Genomic DNA, 15,405 nt, shown 5'->3' on the forward strand with positions numbered 1-15,405 from the left:
AAGTCCCGTCCATCGGTGCCTCTGTCTCGTGATTGCAGTGTTCCAATGGGTTGTCATGACTGTTGGGGGTCTGCAGAAGACTCAATGCTTGTCGTCATGAATCTCCTATGAAAGCTGGCTCCTTTTAACCAGCATTCTTAGGAGATAGTTATTTTTGCTACAGATAGCAGGCTGAAGTCTATTAACCCCCTTACCCCCAAGGGTGGTTTGCACGTTGATGACGGGCCAGTTTTTACAATTGTGACCACTGTCCCTTTGAGGTAATAACTCTGGAACGCTTCAACGGATCCTGATGATTCTTGCATTGTTTTCTCGTGACATATTGTACTTGATGTTAGTGGTAAAATTTATTTTATATTACCTGTGTTTATTTGTGGAAAAAAACAAAAATTTTGAAAATTTCTCAATTTTCCAACTTTGAATTTGTAGGCCCTTAAATCACAGATATGTCACACAAAATACTTAAGTAACATTTCCCAAATGTCTACTTTACATCAGCACAGTTTAGAAATCAACATATTGTTTTTTTGTTAGGGAGTTATAAGGGGTAAAAGTTGACCAGCAATTTCTCATTTTTACAACACCATTTTTTTTTTTTTAGGGACCACATCACATTTGAAGTCACTTTGAGGGGTCTATATGATACAAAATACCCAAGTGTGACACCATTCTTAAAACTGCACCCCTCAAGGTGCTCAAAACCACATTCAAGAAGTTTATTAACCCTTCAGGTGCTTCACAGGAATTTTTGGAATGTTTAAAAGAATGAACATTTCACTTTTTTTCACAAAATTTACAGCTCAAATTTGTTTTATTTTACCAAGGGTAACAGAAGAAACTGGACCCCAAATGTTGTTTTGCGATTTGTCCTGAGTACGCTGATACCCCATATGTGGGGGTAAACCACTGTTGCGGCATATGGCAGAGCTCAGAAGGGAAGGAGCGCCATTTGACTTTTCAATGCAAAAAAATTGAGTGGAATTGAGATAGGACACCATGTTGTGTTTGGAGAGCCCCTGATCTGCCTAAACATTGAAACCCCCCACAAGTAACACCATTTTGGTAAGAAGACCTCTTGAGGTACTTATCTAGATGTGTTGTGAAAACTTTGAACCTCCAAGTTTTTCACTACCGTTTATAACGCAGAGCCGTGAAAATAAAAATTATATTTTTTTTCCACAAAAATTATTTTTTAGCCCCAGTTTTGTATTTTCCCAAGGGTAACAACAAATTGGACACCAAAAGTTGTCAAATTTGTCCTCAGTACGCTGATAACCCATATGTGGGGGTAACCACCGTTTGGGTGCATGGGAGGGCTCGGAAGGGAAGGAGCGCCATTTGGAATGCAGACTTAGATGGATTGGTCTGCAGGCGTCACGTTGCATTTGCAGGGCCCCTGATGTACCTAAACAGTAGAAACCCCTCACAAGTGACCCCATATTGGAAACTAAATCCCCCCCCCAAGGAACTTATCTAGATGTGTTGTCAGAACTTTGAACCCCCAAGAGTTTCACTACAGTTTATAACAGCCATGAAAATAAAAAATCTTTTTTCCAGTTCACCACCTGACAGCACAATTGGAGGACGTCCTTCTTTACCCTCAGTGGGACAGGAACAACAAGCGGTTAAAAGGACCCTCCCCACTCCACCCACCAGTGTTTTTCCTGTCTCACTGTGGATAGGAACGGCAAGCTTTTCCACCGCCTGTGCTATGCAGATGGTGGGGATCGGGGGCCCCAGCCTTTCCCTTACCCACTGCAAGTTACCTGCTGCTCATACCTGCCATGGGAGGTCTCTCAGCCTCCCCAGTGTAGCGTTGCTCCTGGGGTCGGGTCTGCTTTCTCCGTACAGGGGGCTCTCGGTCCGGGCGTCTGACTGCTGGGGGGTGAGTGCGGCAGTCACTTCCAGCTCAGCGACTGAATCCCAGCATGCGGCCACTTTCTTCTCCGGAGACCGCTTCCATCAGCGGCCACGTCCGGGTCCATCGGGACGCCAGCAGCAGCGCCGGCCTTGGAGCACGGTCAGCCGCAGGGACGTGGTAAGGAGGGCAGGATCAACCTAGTAAAACCTATATAAACATTATAGGGGGGTCTTTATGCCGCCGGCCATCCTGACGAGCACTTGGCTAAGCTATCTCCTCTATGGAAGAGACAGATCAACTACAGGGGCATGCGAGTTGGCTAATCGAAGCCATACCACAATGCTTCTAACCCCTCCCCCTACTTCCCTATCTACTCTGGTATCTCCATGAATTCTAGGCAGAGCCTCCCATCCCTGCACCTGAAAGGAAAAAATCTGGGAAAAGTAAATGCCCTATTTGTGCTGCTAAATTCCCAGAAAATAGGCGAAAACCACTATGCAAGTAGTGTGCAAATTGCCTCTTCTGACAAGAGGACTTAAACTCTATAGCGCCACCTGTTGGAAGTAGCGATCCTACAAGCCACAATCAACTCTTTAATGAGCAAGTAGTGCACATCTAAAATTGTGGGTGATGAACAGACTGCGTTATTAACCAGTATGAGAACAATCATGCGTCAGGAGGTTCAGGCATCCATCTCGAGCCTGAATCTTCCCCAGACAAGTCAGACAGAACCGTAAACATCACGGAAAAGACCAAGAGAGTCTGGCCCAGTGTACCCAACTCGGGTCCTCAAGAGCCACCAACAGGGCATGTTTTGAGGATATCCTTAGTATTGCACAGGTTTATTGAATGCTTGCCTGCCCATGTGATGCAATTATCACCTGTACAATACTAAGGAAATCCTGAAAACATGACCTGTTGGTGGCTCTTGAGGACCGGAGATGGGGAACGCTGGTCTAGTCCTTCCTCTGAGGAAGAGGATTCGGAAGAATCAGGCCAGGAAGGGAGAGACAAATCGTTGGGTAGAGGGAAAAGATATCTCTTCTCGGCGACAGATACAGATGAACTTCATGCAGTTCGTAACACCATGCAGTTACAGGACACACCAGAGGAAACCTCGATTCCAGATGAAATGTTTGGCGGTTTACATGCTCAAGTCACAGAAGTATTTCCAGTAAACAATCATATTCGTTCCATGATTTTGGAAGAATGGCAGGAAGCGGAGAAGAGACTAGTGCCTAGAGACTGTGTTCCGTTTATACACTGTGATCCAAATTATTATGCAAATTGGATTTAAGTTTCATAAAGATTTATTTTTTTTGTTTTTCAAATAAACTCATGGATGTGTGTGTCAGGGCTCAATGGATCACTAAAATCAATCTTAAACACATGTGATAATTAGTTTTCCAGGTGATTCTAATTGAAGGAAGAAACTACTTAAAAATGATGTTCCACATTATTAAGCAGGCCAGTGTTTAAGTAACATGGGAAAGAAAAAGGATCTCTGCTGCTGAAAAGCATCAACTAGTGCAATGCCTTGGTCAAGGGATGAAAACGAGATGTTTCCCAAAAACTTAAGCGTGATCATCGTACTGTTAAGAGATTTATGGTTGAATCTGAGCACAGACATGTTTGTGCTGATTAAGGCAGAATGAGGAAGGTTTCTGCCAGGCAAGTTCATCACATTAATAGACCAGTTGCTAAAAAGCAATTACAAACCAGCAAACATATATGAAGCTGCTGGTGCCTCTGAATTCCCTCGAATCTCAAGGTGTAGGATCCTTCAAAGGCTTGCTTTGGTTCATAAACCTACTATTCGGCCACCCCTGAACAGTTCGCAAGCCGAAAAGGTTGCAGTGGGCCCAGATATACATGAAGACTAATTTTCAAACAGTCTTGTTTACTGATGAGTGTCAAGCAACCCTGGATGGTCCAGATGGATGGTTGGTGGAGGCCACCATGTCCCAACAAGGCTGCGATGTCAGCTAGGAGGTGGAGGAGTCATGATTTTGGGCCGGAATCATGGGGAAACAGCTAGTAGGGCCCTTTAAGGTTCCTGAAGGTGTGAAAATGACCTTTGCAAAGTATAGAGTTTCTGACTGACAACTTTCTTCTATGGTCTAAAAAGCAGAAACGTGCCTTCAGGAGCAAAATCATCTTCATGCATGACAATGCACCATCTCATGCTGCAAAGAATACCTCTGAGTCATTGGCTGCTATGGGCATAAAAGGAGATAAACTCATGGTGTGGCCACCATCTTCACCTGACCTCAACCGTACAGAGAACCTTTGGAGTATCATCAAGCAAAAGATCTATGAGGGTGGGAGGCAGTTCACATCAAAACAGCGGCTCTGGGAGGCTATTCTGACTTCATGCAAAGAAATACAAGCAGAAACTCTCCAAGAACTCACAAGTTCAATGGATGCAAGAATTGTGAAGGTGATATCAAAGAAGGGGTCCTATGTTAACATGTAACTTGGCCTATTAGGAGGTTTTGGAGTTAAATAACTGTTTTGTTCAGTGAATGTGACCTCCTAATGCTGCAAATTCCACAAATGAGCATTTTCAGTTCTTTAAAACATATTAAATGTATAGAAATTCTACTGTGCCTAATAATTTGGAACAGTGCATTTTGAGTTTTTATTTATTTTGGAGATTATACTGTTATCATTGGGAGGTTTCTTCAATAAAATTCAATGTATAGTCAAACGGGTGATGAATTTTATTAGACTGACTGTCATTTGCACCGACCATTTAGGAAAATCCGAGAAAAATATCATTTGCATAATAATTTGGAACACCGTGTAATCCGGAGGATATTAAAGTGTGGGATAAAGTTCCCAAGATGGATGTTCCATTGGCAAAGGTGGCAAAGACTACATCAATCCCATTTGAAGATTCCTCAGCTTTAAAGGATCCAATGGATCGCAAAGCAGGTGGACTGCTCAGGAAAACTTGGGAATCCTCGGCAGCAATAATACGGGCCAATATAGCGGCAACATCGGTAGCCCGGTCCATGCATTTGTGGATAAACAATTTGGAGGAACATCTCAAAGCTAAGACTTCCAGAGTTGTTATTCTCAAATCCCTTCCGTTACTAAAACTCACAACAGGCTTTATGGCGGACGCTTCAGCAGAGTCTGTACGCTTCGCCGCCAGAAGCAAGTCTTTGTCCAACGCGTCCAGAAGAGCTATCTGGCTAAAGACTTGGTCAAGGGATATCCAATCAAAAAATAAACTCTGGAATTCCATTCTCAGGGAGTAAAGTATTTGGGCCTATTCTAGATGACATTTTAGAAAAAGCCTCGGATAAAAAGAAAGGGTTCCTTGAGGAGAACACAAAAAAGTTCCAGCCCTTTCGTAGATCCTGACCTAGTCAGAAGACAGACTACAAAGGGAAATCGGGGAGGTGGTCTTATCCCAAGGGTGGAAAGGATAGAGACTCGATCTTCCCAAATACAGGTGCAGGAAAGCCAAATAAATGACATCAAGGTGGGAGGTCAGTTACAGAAATCTCTAGGGGGTTGGCAGAAAATATCCCAAAATCCTTGGATTCTGCAGTTAATTGCTCAGGGGTACAAACTAGAGTTCTCCAGCCATCCCCCAGAAAGATTTGTAGTAACCAGACCCTGTCCGCTCTTAGACTCCCCTATGTGAACAAACATCCAGGAGTTGTTAGAGGCAATCATCCCGGTACCTGTCTTGGAAAGAGGCAAGGGCCATTATTCTCACTTGTTCTAAAAAAAAAACCTTCAGGAGACTCCCGAACGATCATAAATTTAAAACCCTTGAACAGGTGGATCAGGTAAAAAAGATTCAGGATGGAATCTATAAGGTCCACAACGCCTCTCATAGACAAAGACATGGTGATGTGCACCTTAGATCTAAGCAATGCATACTACCATGTTTCAATACATGCTACCTACCAAAAGTTTCTGAGATTCACCCTGATGAACAAAATAATGTATCACTTCCAGTTCACCTGTCTCCCCTTCGGTCTTGCTTCAGCACCCAGACTATTTACCAAACTAATGTCAGAGGTAGTAGCCTATCTAAGGAACCAGAATATTGCCATAGTGCCATATTTGGACAACTTTGTGATAATGGCGAGATCAGAGAAACTTCTCAAAATAGACTGCAGCTTCACACGCTCCATTCTACAAGGTCTGGGGTGGATTGTGAATTGGAAAAAATCATGCCTAGTCCCAAATTCCAGAATGAAATTTTTGGGGGTCATATTAGATTCCAACGCCAGAACATCTTTTTTATCAGAAGACAGACAAAAGGCCTTGATCAGGCGCATACACCAATTCAGAATGAGTACTCCCTCCATAAGAGAAGCAATGAGGATTCTGGGCTTAATGACGGCATGTATACCCTGTGTGAAATGGAGCCAGTTCCACTCAAGAGGGTTACAGAAAGAGATTTTGAGATCTTGGAACAGGAGGCAGGATTCTCTGGAGAAGAAAATGATTGTTTCTCTGTAAGAAATCACTAACCTGGTGGACCACACCGGCGAACCTAAAGTTGGGGGGTTCCATGCGTCCTCTATCCCTGTGTCACTGTTACCACAGACGCCAGTCAGTTCAGATGGGGCGGACATATAGAAAGGACATACTACCAGGGGGAGTGGAGTCCTCAGATTTCTGCAAGGTCATCAAATTTCAGGGAGCTGTATGCGATCTGGAAGGTGCTGTACCAAGCCCAGTTACAGGTCAGAGACAGACACGTAAAAATACTGTCCGTCAATGTGACAGCAGTAGCATTTCTAAGACACCAAGGAGGTCCGAGACATCCACCGCTGCAACACCTAGCAGACCATATCTTCAGATGGGTGAATCGGTCAAATCCATCTCGGCAGTTCACCTGGAAGGCGCCAAAAATCAAGTAGCAGACTTCTTGAGCAGAACGCCTGTAGATCCCGGAGAATGGGAGTTAAATCCAGAAATATTCAGCAGTCTGTGCCAGCAGTGGGGAACACCTCAGGTGGATCTTTTTGCCACCAGGTCAAATGCAAAGACCAGAGCATTTTTCTCTTTCAATCCTCTAGATGGAGCTACAGGAGTCGACGCTTTGTCTCAGTATTGGGGAGAAGGTCTCCTGTACGCATTTCTGCCTCTTCCTCTGATACCGAAGACACTCAGGAAGATAAGGGACGAAAGAGCAACAGTAATCCTGGTGGTTCCTTTTTGGCCAAGAAGGAGCTGGTTCTCTCTACTATCCAGAATGTCAACAGAGAAACCAATCTTACTACCGAAAAGGCAGGACCTTCTACTACAAGGACTGGTGTTCCACAGAAATCCAGACTCTCTACACCTATCTGCTTGGATCCTGAACGGCGAACCTTAAGATCCAGAGGCCTGTCAGAGGATGTCATTACCACACTCCAGGGAAGCAGGAAGCCGGTGACCTCAGCGATCTATAACAAAATCCAGAAGCGGTATTGTTCTTTCTTAGCGGAAGTTCATGTGAATACTTCAAAACCCAACATTCCCAGAATCCTCGACTTCCTACAACTCGGTTTTGAAAAGGGCCTCCGGTCTAGTACTTTAAAAGTACAGATTGCAGCGCTTAGCATCTTTTTTGATATGTCACTAGCCTCCCATCCTTGGATAGCAAGATTTTCCAGGGCCACACAGAGAATGAGGCCACTTGTAAGGAAATCAACTCCTCCTTGGGACCTAAACTTGGTCCTTAATGCCCTGTGTAAAACCCCCCTACTTGTTATCAGAAGATATGGACATAGCCAATCTCTCCTTTGAAACAGCCTTCCTAATTGCCATCACGACAGCTAAAAGATTGGGGGAGATGCGGGCTCTATCCATTCAGGATCCATATCTTCAGATCTTTGATGACAGAATAGTCTTAAGACTTAAGGTACCTTCACACTAAACGATATCGCTAGCGATCTGTGACGTTGCAGCATCCTGGCTAGCGATATCGTTCAGTTTGACACGCAGCAGCGATCAGAATCCTGCTGTGATGTCGTTGGTCGGGGCTAGAAGGCCAGAACTTTATTTGGTCGCTGGCTCTCCCGCTGACATCGCTGAATCGGCGTGTGTGACGCCGATTCAGCGATGTCTTCGCTGGTAACCAGGGTAAACATCGGGTTACTAAGCGCAGGGCCGCGCTTAGTAACCCGATGTTTACCCTGGTTACCATCCTAAAAGTAAAAAAAACAAATGCTTCATACTTACCTTCCGCTGTCTGTCCTCCGGCGCTGTGCTTTCCTGCACTCACTGTGAGCACAGCGGCCGGAAAGCAGAGCGGTGACGTCACCGCTCTGCTTTCCGGCCGCTGTGCTCACAGCCAGTACAGAGAAGCACAGCGCCGGGGACAGACAGCGGAAGGTAAGTATGAAGCGTTTGTTTTTTTTACTTTTAGGATGGTAACCAGGGTAAACATCGGGTTACTAAGCGCGGCCCTGCGCTTAGTAACCCGATGTTTACCCTGGTTACCGGCATCGTTGGTCGCTGGAGAGCTGTCTGTGTGACAGCTCTCCAGCGACCAAACAGCGATGCTGCAGCGATCCGGATCGTTGTCTGGATCGCTGCAGCGTCGTTTAGTGTGAAGGTACCATCCAGCCTTCCTCCCTAAGGTAGTGTCCTCAACAAATATAAATCAGGAGATAATTCTTCCCTCATTCTGCCAACACCCTAGAAACACGAAGGAAGGGGTCTACCATAACCTTGACATTAGAGAGACTGTTCTAAAATACCTGTGGGCGACGGAAGGTTGGAGACGGGACACTAACTTGTTCATACAGTACAGGGGTCCAAATAGAGGTTGTAAGGCAGCAAAATCAACCATTGCTAGATGGATTAAAACCATGATAAACCTAGCGTATACAGACCAAGGGAAAGATCCCCCGGATATTCTTAGAGCCCACTCAACTCGAGCTATTGCTACATCATGGGCAGAGAAGGGGGAGCCTCAGCCGAGCAGATTTGTAGGGCGGCGACTTGGACCAATCTTTGTACCTTTGCCATACGCTATAAATTAGATATCTCATCAGATCAGTTAGCCTTTGGTAGAAAAGTATTACATGCAGTAGTCCTACCCAAGTTTACCATACTTTGGTATTCCTCCAATGGTGCTGTCAGGTGGTGAACTAGAAAACAGTAATTAGACCTACCGGTAATTGTATTTCAAGAAATCCATCCTGACAGCACTACTAGCTCCCTCCCACTGCAAGTTTGTAACATAGACTAATGTGATGTAACATTGGTGTATGACTGTTAATAAACTCTCTTTTTGCATCCATCCAGATGTGGTACTTAGAAAATCACTGGTGGGTTTTTTTCCACAAAAATTATTTTTTAGCCCCCGGTTTTGTATTTTCCCAAGGTTAACAGGAGAAATTGGACCCCAAAAGTTGTCCAATTTGTCCTGAGTACACTGATACCCCATATGTTGGGGTAAATCTGTTTGGGTATACGGGAGAGCTCGGAAGGGAAGGAGCACTCTTTTACTTTTTCAACGCAGAATTGGCTGGAATTGAGATCGGACGCCATGTCGCGTTTGGAGAGCCCTGATGTGCCTAAACAGTGGAAACCCCCCAATTCTAACTGAAACCTTAGCCCAAACACCCCCCTAACCCTAATCCCAACCATAACCCTAACCACACCTCTAACCCTAATCCCAACCGTAAATGTAATCCAAGCCCTAACTTTAGCCCCAACCCTAATCCTAATGGGAAAATGGAAATAAATATATTTTTTTAAATTGTATTATTTTTCCCTAACTAAGGTGGTGATGAAGGGGGGTTTGATTTACTTTTATAGCATTTTTGGGGGGCGGATTTTTATGATTGGCAGCCGTCACACACTAAAAGACGCTTTTTATTGCAAAAAAGTTTTTGCGTCTCCACATATTGAGAGCTATAATTTTTCCATATTTTGGTTCAGAGAGTCATGTGAGGTCTTGTTTTTTGCGGGACGAGTTGACGTTTTTTATTGGTACCATTTTCGGGCACGTGACATTTTTTGATCGCTTTTTATTCCGATTTTTGTGAGGTAGAATGAACAAAAACCAGCTATTCATGAATTTCTTTTTTTGGGGGCGCTTATACAGTTCCACGCTTGATTAAATGGATAAAGCAGTTTTATTCTTCGGGTCAGTGCGACTACAGCGATACCTTATTTATATTTTTTTTATGTTTTGGCGCTTTTATACGATAAAAACTATTTTATAAAATAATTATTTTTGCATCGCTTTATTCTGAGGACTATAACTTTGTTATTTTTTCGTTGCTAACGCTCTATGGCGGCTCGTTTTTTGCGGGACAAGATGACGTTTTCAGCGGTACCATGGTTTTTTATATCCGTCTTTTTGATCTCGTGTTATTCCACTTTTCTCCTATGCCTCATTGGGGGACACAGACCGTGGGTGTATGCTGCTGCCACTAGGAGGCTGACACTAAGTGATACAAAGAAAGTTAGCTCCTCCTCTGCAGTATACACCCTCCTGCTGGATCTCAGCTAACCAGTTCTTGCTTAGTGTCTGGAGGAGGCACTTGGGTCTGGTTCAGACCCCAATGTTATTTTTTATTTTTTACTTTTCTGTAAATTTAAATTTTTTAATTAACGGAGTGAAGGCGGCGACGGATCCTCTCAAGGTTCCGATCTCCTCCGAATCATCAACAGGCGAGCACACCAAGTATACCTCCCCGTACCCTCTCCTGCGACGTGGGAAGCCATGCCTGAGCTCACTTCAGGGGCGACGGTTCCTTCACGGTCCCGATCTCCCCACACCAGCAGCAGGCGACCACATGGAGTGTCGCCTCCATGTATTGTCTCCTGGAGCCAGGCCTAATGCCGGACAACTGGCCCTGTCCACCCGGGGGCTGAACTCCGTGGATGTACAGAGGCCCCTCTCTATGGCGTCCGAGCAGCCCCCACTGTCCCACCACGGTTAAAGTGGATGGCACAAGGAGGCGGACGGTCCGTCTCCACCTCCCTAACAAAGGGATGGTGGATTGAGGTTTATCCCTCTATCCCTGCATCGGCAGCAGAACAGTAGAGTGCGCGCTTTCCTCGGCGCTGAAACCCAGTCATCGAGGCCGCTCCATGCCGGGACGCGCACCGATGGTGAGTGGATCCAGTAAGCGATGGGCTTCTGCAGTGGGATATTCACATGCTGACAGGCAGCCGCAGCTTCCCTGTGGCCCACCTCCCTGAGGTAACGCTCCGGCTGGCTGCAAATTTAGCCCCTGGCTTCGGCCGAAGTGTAGGCTGCATCCCGGAAGCCGCGCCCGCACTATGGCGTGCTAAGGTGGCTCCGCCCACCTTTTCTGGCGCTTCTTCCCTGGCACGGGAGCGATCGCTTCCCTCAGCAACGCTGGTATTGCTCACGCCGGCTGCAGAAATTTAGGCCCCGGCTTGGGCCTATTCATGGAAGTCACAAGGCTCCGCCCACATCATGTCTGTCGCCCCGCCCCCCAAATTGGTGCCTCTCACTCTCTGTGAGACTTTACCACCTCTGCATCTCCGGTGGCCATCTTGGTCCACCCTGCCGACACACACACACATTATGGTTTTGTATTAAAGGGGCACAATGACTCTGCAACCGGGTAAGGAAGTACTGCACTCTTCCCCTGCATCTTCCCCCTGTACTTAACATGACCAGCATTCCCCGGTCTTAAAGGCACATGACCAGCATTCCTGGTCTTGAAGGCACATGACCAGCATTACCTGGTCTTAAAGGCACATGACCAGCATTCCTTGGTCTTAAGGGCACATGACCAGCATTACCTGGTCTTAAAGGCACATGACCAGCATTACCTGGTCTTAAAGGCACATGACCAGCATTCCCTGGTCTTAAGGGCACATGACCAGGATTCCTGGTCTTAAAGGCACATGACCAGCATTACCTGGTCTTAAAGGCACATGACCAGCATTCCCCGGTCTTAAAGGCACATGACCAGTATTCCTGGTCTTAAAGGCACATGACCAGCATTACCTGGTCTTAAAGGCACATGACCAGCATTCCCTGGTCTTAAGGGCACATGACCAGCATTACCTGGTCTTAAAGGCATATGACCAGCATTACCTGGTCTTAAAGGCACATGACCAGCATTCCCTGGTCTTAAGGGCACATGACCAGGATTCCTGGTCTTAAAGGCACATGACCAGCATTACCTGGTCTTAAAGGCACATGACCAGCATTCCCTGTCTTAAGGGCACATGACCCATTACCTGGTCTTAAAGGCACATGACCAGCATTCCCTGGTCTTAAGGCACATGACCAGCATTCCCTAGTCTTAAGGGCATATGACCAGTCCGAAGCATGGTCACCCTAAATGAGCTCAGGGGCCCTCCGCCGCCAATCCCAGCTTATCCCAGAGTACCTAGTTCCCTGAGTGGGTTTCGTCACTGCCGCAACCCATGGATTCTCTGACAAGAAATTGAATCCCTTCGTAAATCCCTTATGGCTCGCAGGACCGATACAGATGTGCCTTTCCTTCATGCGAGCCGTCGGCTAGCAGGGGCCGCAAGTATTCTAGAAACATACAGGCGTCTAGAAACGTACACGCGCCTAGAAAACGGAAGTTTCATTTCCTGATCCCTCACCAATGATTTGCTGAGAACAAGTCTCTGAATATGGATCGGATACTGCCTTGGTTCTGGACTCATCAGAACTTCTGAAAAGGAAGGATTCGCCTATTTATATCATTAACCAATCTCTGTAGATTGACGAGGACTTCGGTTCTACTCTAGATCACGCAGTGTCCCTTATGAGGAAACTACACTCCCTCGCAGAGTATTTACCATTCACCCGGACAGGGAGCGTCCGGATAAGCGATCCACTGGACAGAAACCTCTGCAAGCGCGGTATCCTTTTTCAGCCAATATGCAAACATGCGGGGTGTTCCCTCCCTAAGATGTGAAATGCCATGCCTGGTCTGGTTCTTAAGGGCGACAGGTCCTTTTAAAGGACACCGATCTCCCCACACCAGCAATAGACAAGCACATGGAGTGTCGCCTCCATGTGTCCTCTTCTACAGCCAGACCTAACGCCGGACAACCTGCCCTGTCCACCCAGGGACCTTAACTCTGGATGTACAGAGGCTCCCTTTTTTTTTTTTTTGAGCGTCTGAACACCCCCACGGCATCTCCACTATTTAGCAGATGATGCAAGAAGGTGGACAATTCCTTTCCACTTCCCTGTTAAGAGGATGCTGGATCGAGGGTTCATCATTTTAACTCCACACAGTCAAAAGAGAGCGGCGATAGTAAAAGACGGTTTTTCCTCCTTCTGCATGCAGCCATTCATTCTGCATATTAACCGGGTAGAATCTCCTGTGGTATACCTACCAGTATTCCTACCCGATGGGTCATCATCAATTAAAAATACAACCGACTGTCAGATAGCAAATCTAGTTCGTTCCGTCTTGCGGCCTCCAGTTCAGCGCTCTACCCTCCCTTAGCCGCCGCATGTGTTTCTAGAGCAATGGTCTCTTGGTCAGAGACCTTAACTATTTTGATTTCCTATAGACCCAACCAGCAGTGGATCAGATGTACAGGACGGTCTAGATCTAAGGGATCTTGGTTCCAAAATGGGGACCGAAAAGTAAGACCAACCCTGAACCTCAAACTTCTACCAAGCTTGACAAGGTCCCCCTTCATCGGATGGAGTTCCTCTGCTCAGCCATTCCTTCAACGGAAAAATGGAGAGTTTCTGACATCCACCGACATTCGGGATGCTTACCTTCTAATTCCTATGTTTTTCCCTCTTCAAAATTTCTTCGCTTTCCCTTTCGCGAACAGCATTTTCAAATCACGACCTTGTCATTCGGCCTTGCTGCCGCACCCACAGTGTTCGCAAGGGTTATGGGGCTGTCATGTTCCTCTTGCACCCTAGAGGCGTGGTCATCCTGCCCTACCTGGTCGATTTTCTAGCCGCTCCTTCAGCCCGGCGCTGAGTCATCTATATCTCTTGCGATACTCTCTCTCCTGGGCTGGCAGCTAAACTTGGACAAGCTTTTTTCCTCATTTCCAGCCCAGCAGATATCCTTTTTGAGGATGATCCTGGAATCTTCCAGAAGTTTGGTGATTCTCCCTTGAGACAAGTCCGTGGTCCTTCAACAGGGAGCTCTCTCACTTGTTCACTCATCCCCTCATTCCATTCGATTTGCTAGGAGTGTTCTGAGGAAAATTGGTGACGACAATGGAAGAGGTTTCCTTTGCTCCTCTCGTTTTCTGCAGGTCAATGAGGCTTTCAGAGGGTAGTCTCTGAACTCCTTCCTTATCCAGGGAAGATCCTTTCTCCCGGTTATTAGTGACTATCGATGCCAGTCCTCTCCTCCTGATCATTGATCTGGGGATCCGAACGGTACAGCTAGTTCTACAGCAGGTCCACTGCCATCTGGCGGGTCACCCCATCCGATTCAATCGGACAATCCCACGTCTGTGCCATACGTCAATCATCTAGCAGGTTCCCATGGTCAGGCGTTATGGCCGAGGTACCTCACATTCTGGTGATCTCGGCACTACACATCTCAGTTGTAGAACTCTGGGCTGTGGATGCCATCAGGGTCCCGCCTCATGTGAGTGGGAACTTCACCCGGAAGTCTTCCATCAGATCCGTCTTCTCTGGAGCACTCCAGATGTAGGTCGGATGGCATCGAGACTGAACGCCAATGTACTCTAAGTTCATGGTTCGGCCTTCAGGTCCAAAAGCCATCACAGTGCATGCTCTGGTTCTTCCATGGTACCAGTTTCCTTCACCCCTCTTCCACTACTTCCGAGATCTTTTCGGAAGCAGGAAGGGCCCCAGTGATCCTGGGAGATCCGCACTGACCATGTCAGGTTTTTTCTCATTTGCTGAACTAGTATTTTTCCGTCTTATTGCAACAAAACTGCAAATATGGACTTCCTCGCAGGGAGTCTTCACATGTGGTTCTTCCCTATCGCAAACCGTTAGATCTTTGTGACCTTAATAATCCTGGGGGTCTTACAGTAGACTCCTTTTGATACAGACAGACTTTACTATCAGGGAGTATAGCCCTTTTTTCTCTGCGATCTACTCATCCTGACGAGTCTACGGAGCTAGCCGCTCTGTTCTTTCAGACCTTTTTCCCTTATTACCATCAAGGCAAGGTTGTCTACAGGCAATCCCCATCCCTTGTTACCAAGGTGGTATTGTATTCCCACAGTTATGAGGGCATCGTTCTTCCCTCATTTCTTTCGGCACCAGTCCACATAACGGAATGTGTTCCCCATATTCTGGAAGTGGTGAGTGCTCGGATTAGGTACGTCTCGAGGATGGCATCCTTCTGAAGGTTGGGCACTTTATTTGGGCTACCTCACTGTAAGAGGACTGCTTCCTGATGGTTACAGGAAGGGTTTAGCCATTTCATCAGCCATGTTAGCTTGGTGGATTTGTTACACCATCCAGGAATCCTTCCGTGTTAGGTGTCAGCCTATCTCCCTGTCTATCAAGGTTTCTTGGATTCTAGGCAACAGGCATCGGCACAGCACGACTGCAAGCTTGCAGGTTGGACCAGTCTGCATGCATTCTTGAAGCACTATAATTCCCAGAC

The sequence above is a fragment of the Ranitomeya imitator genome, chromosome 2 (assembly GCF_032444005.1).
Source record: "Ranitomeya imitator isolate aRanImi1 chromosome 2, aRanImi1.pri, whole genome shotgun sequence".
Classification (NCBI taxonomy): domain Eukaryota; kingdom Metazoa; phylum Chordata; class Amphibia; order Anura; family Dendrobatidae; genus Ranitomeya; species Ranitomeya imitator.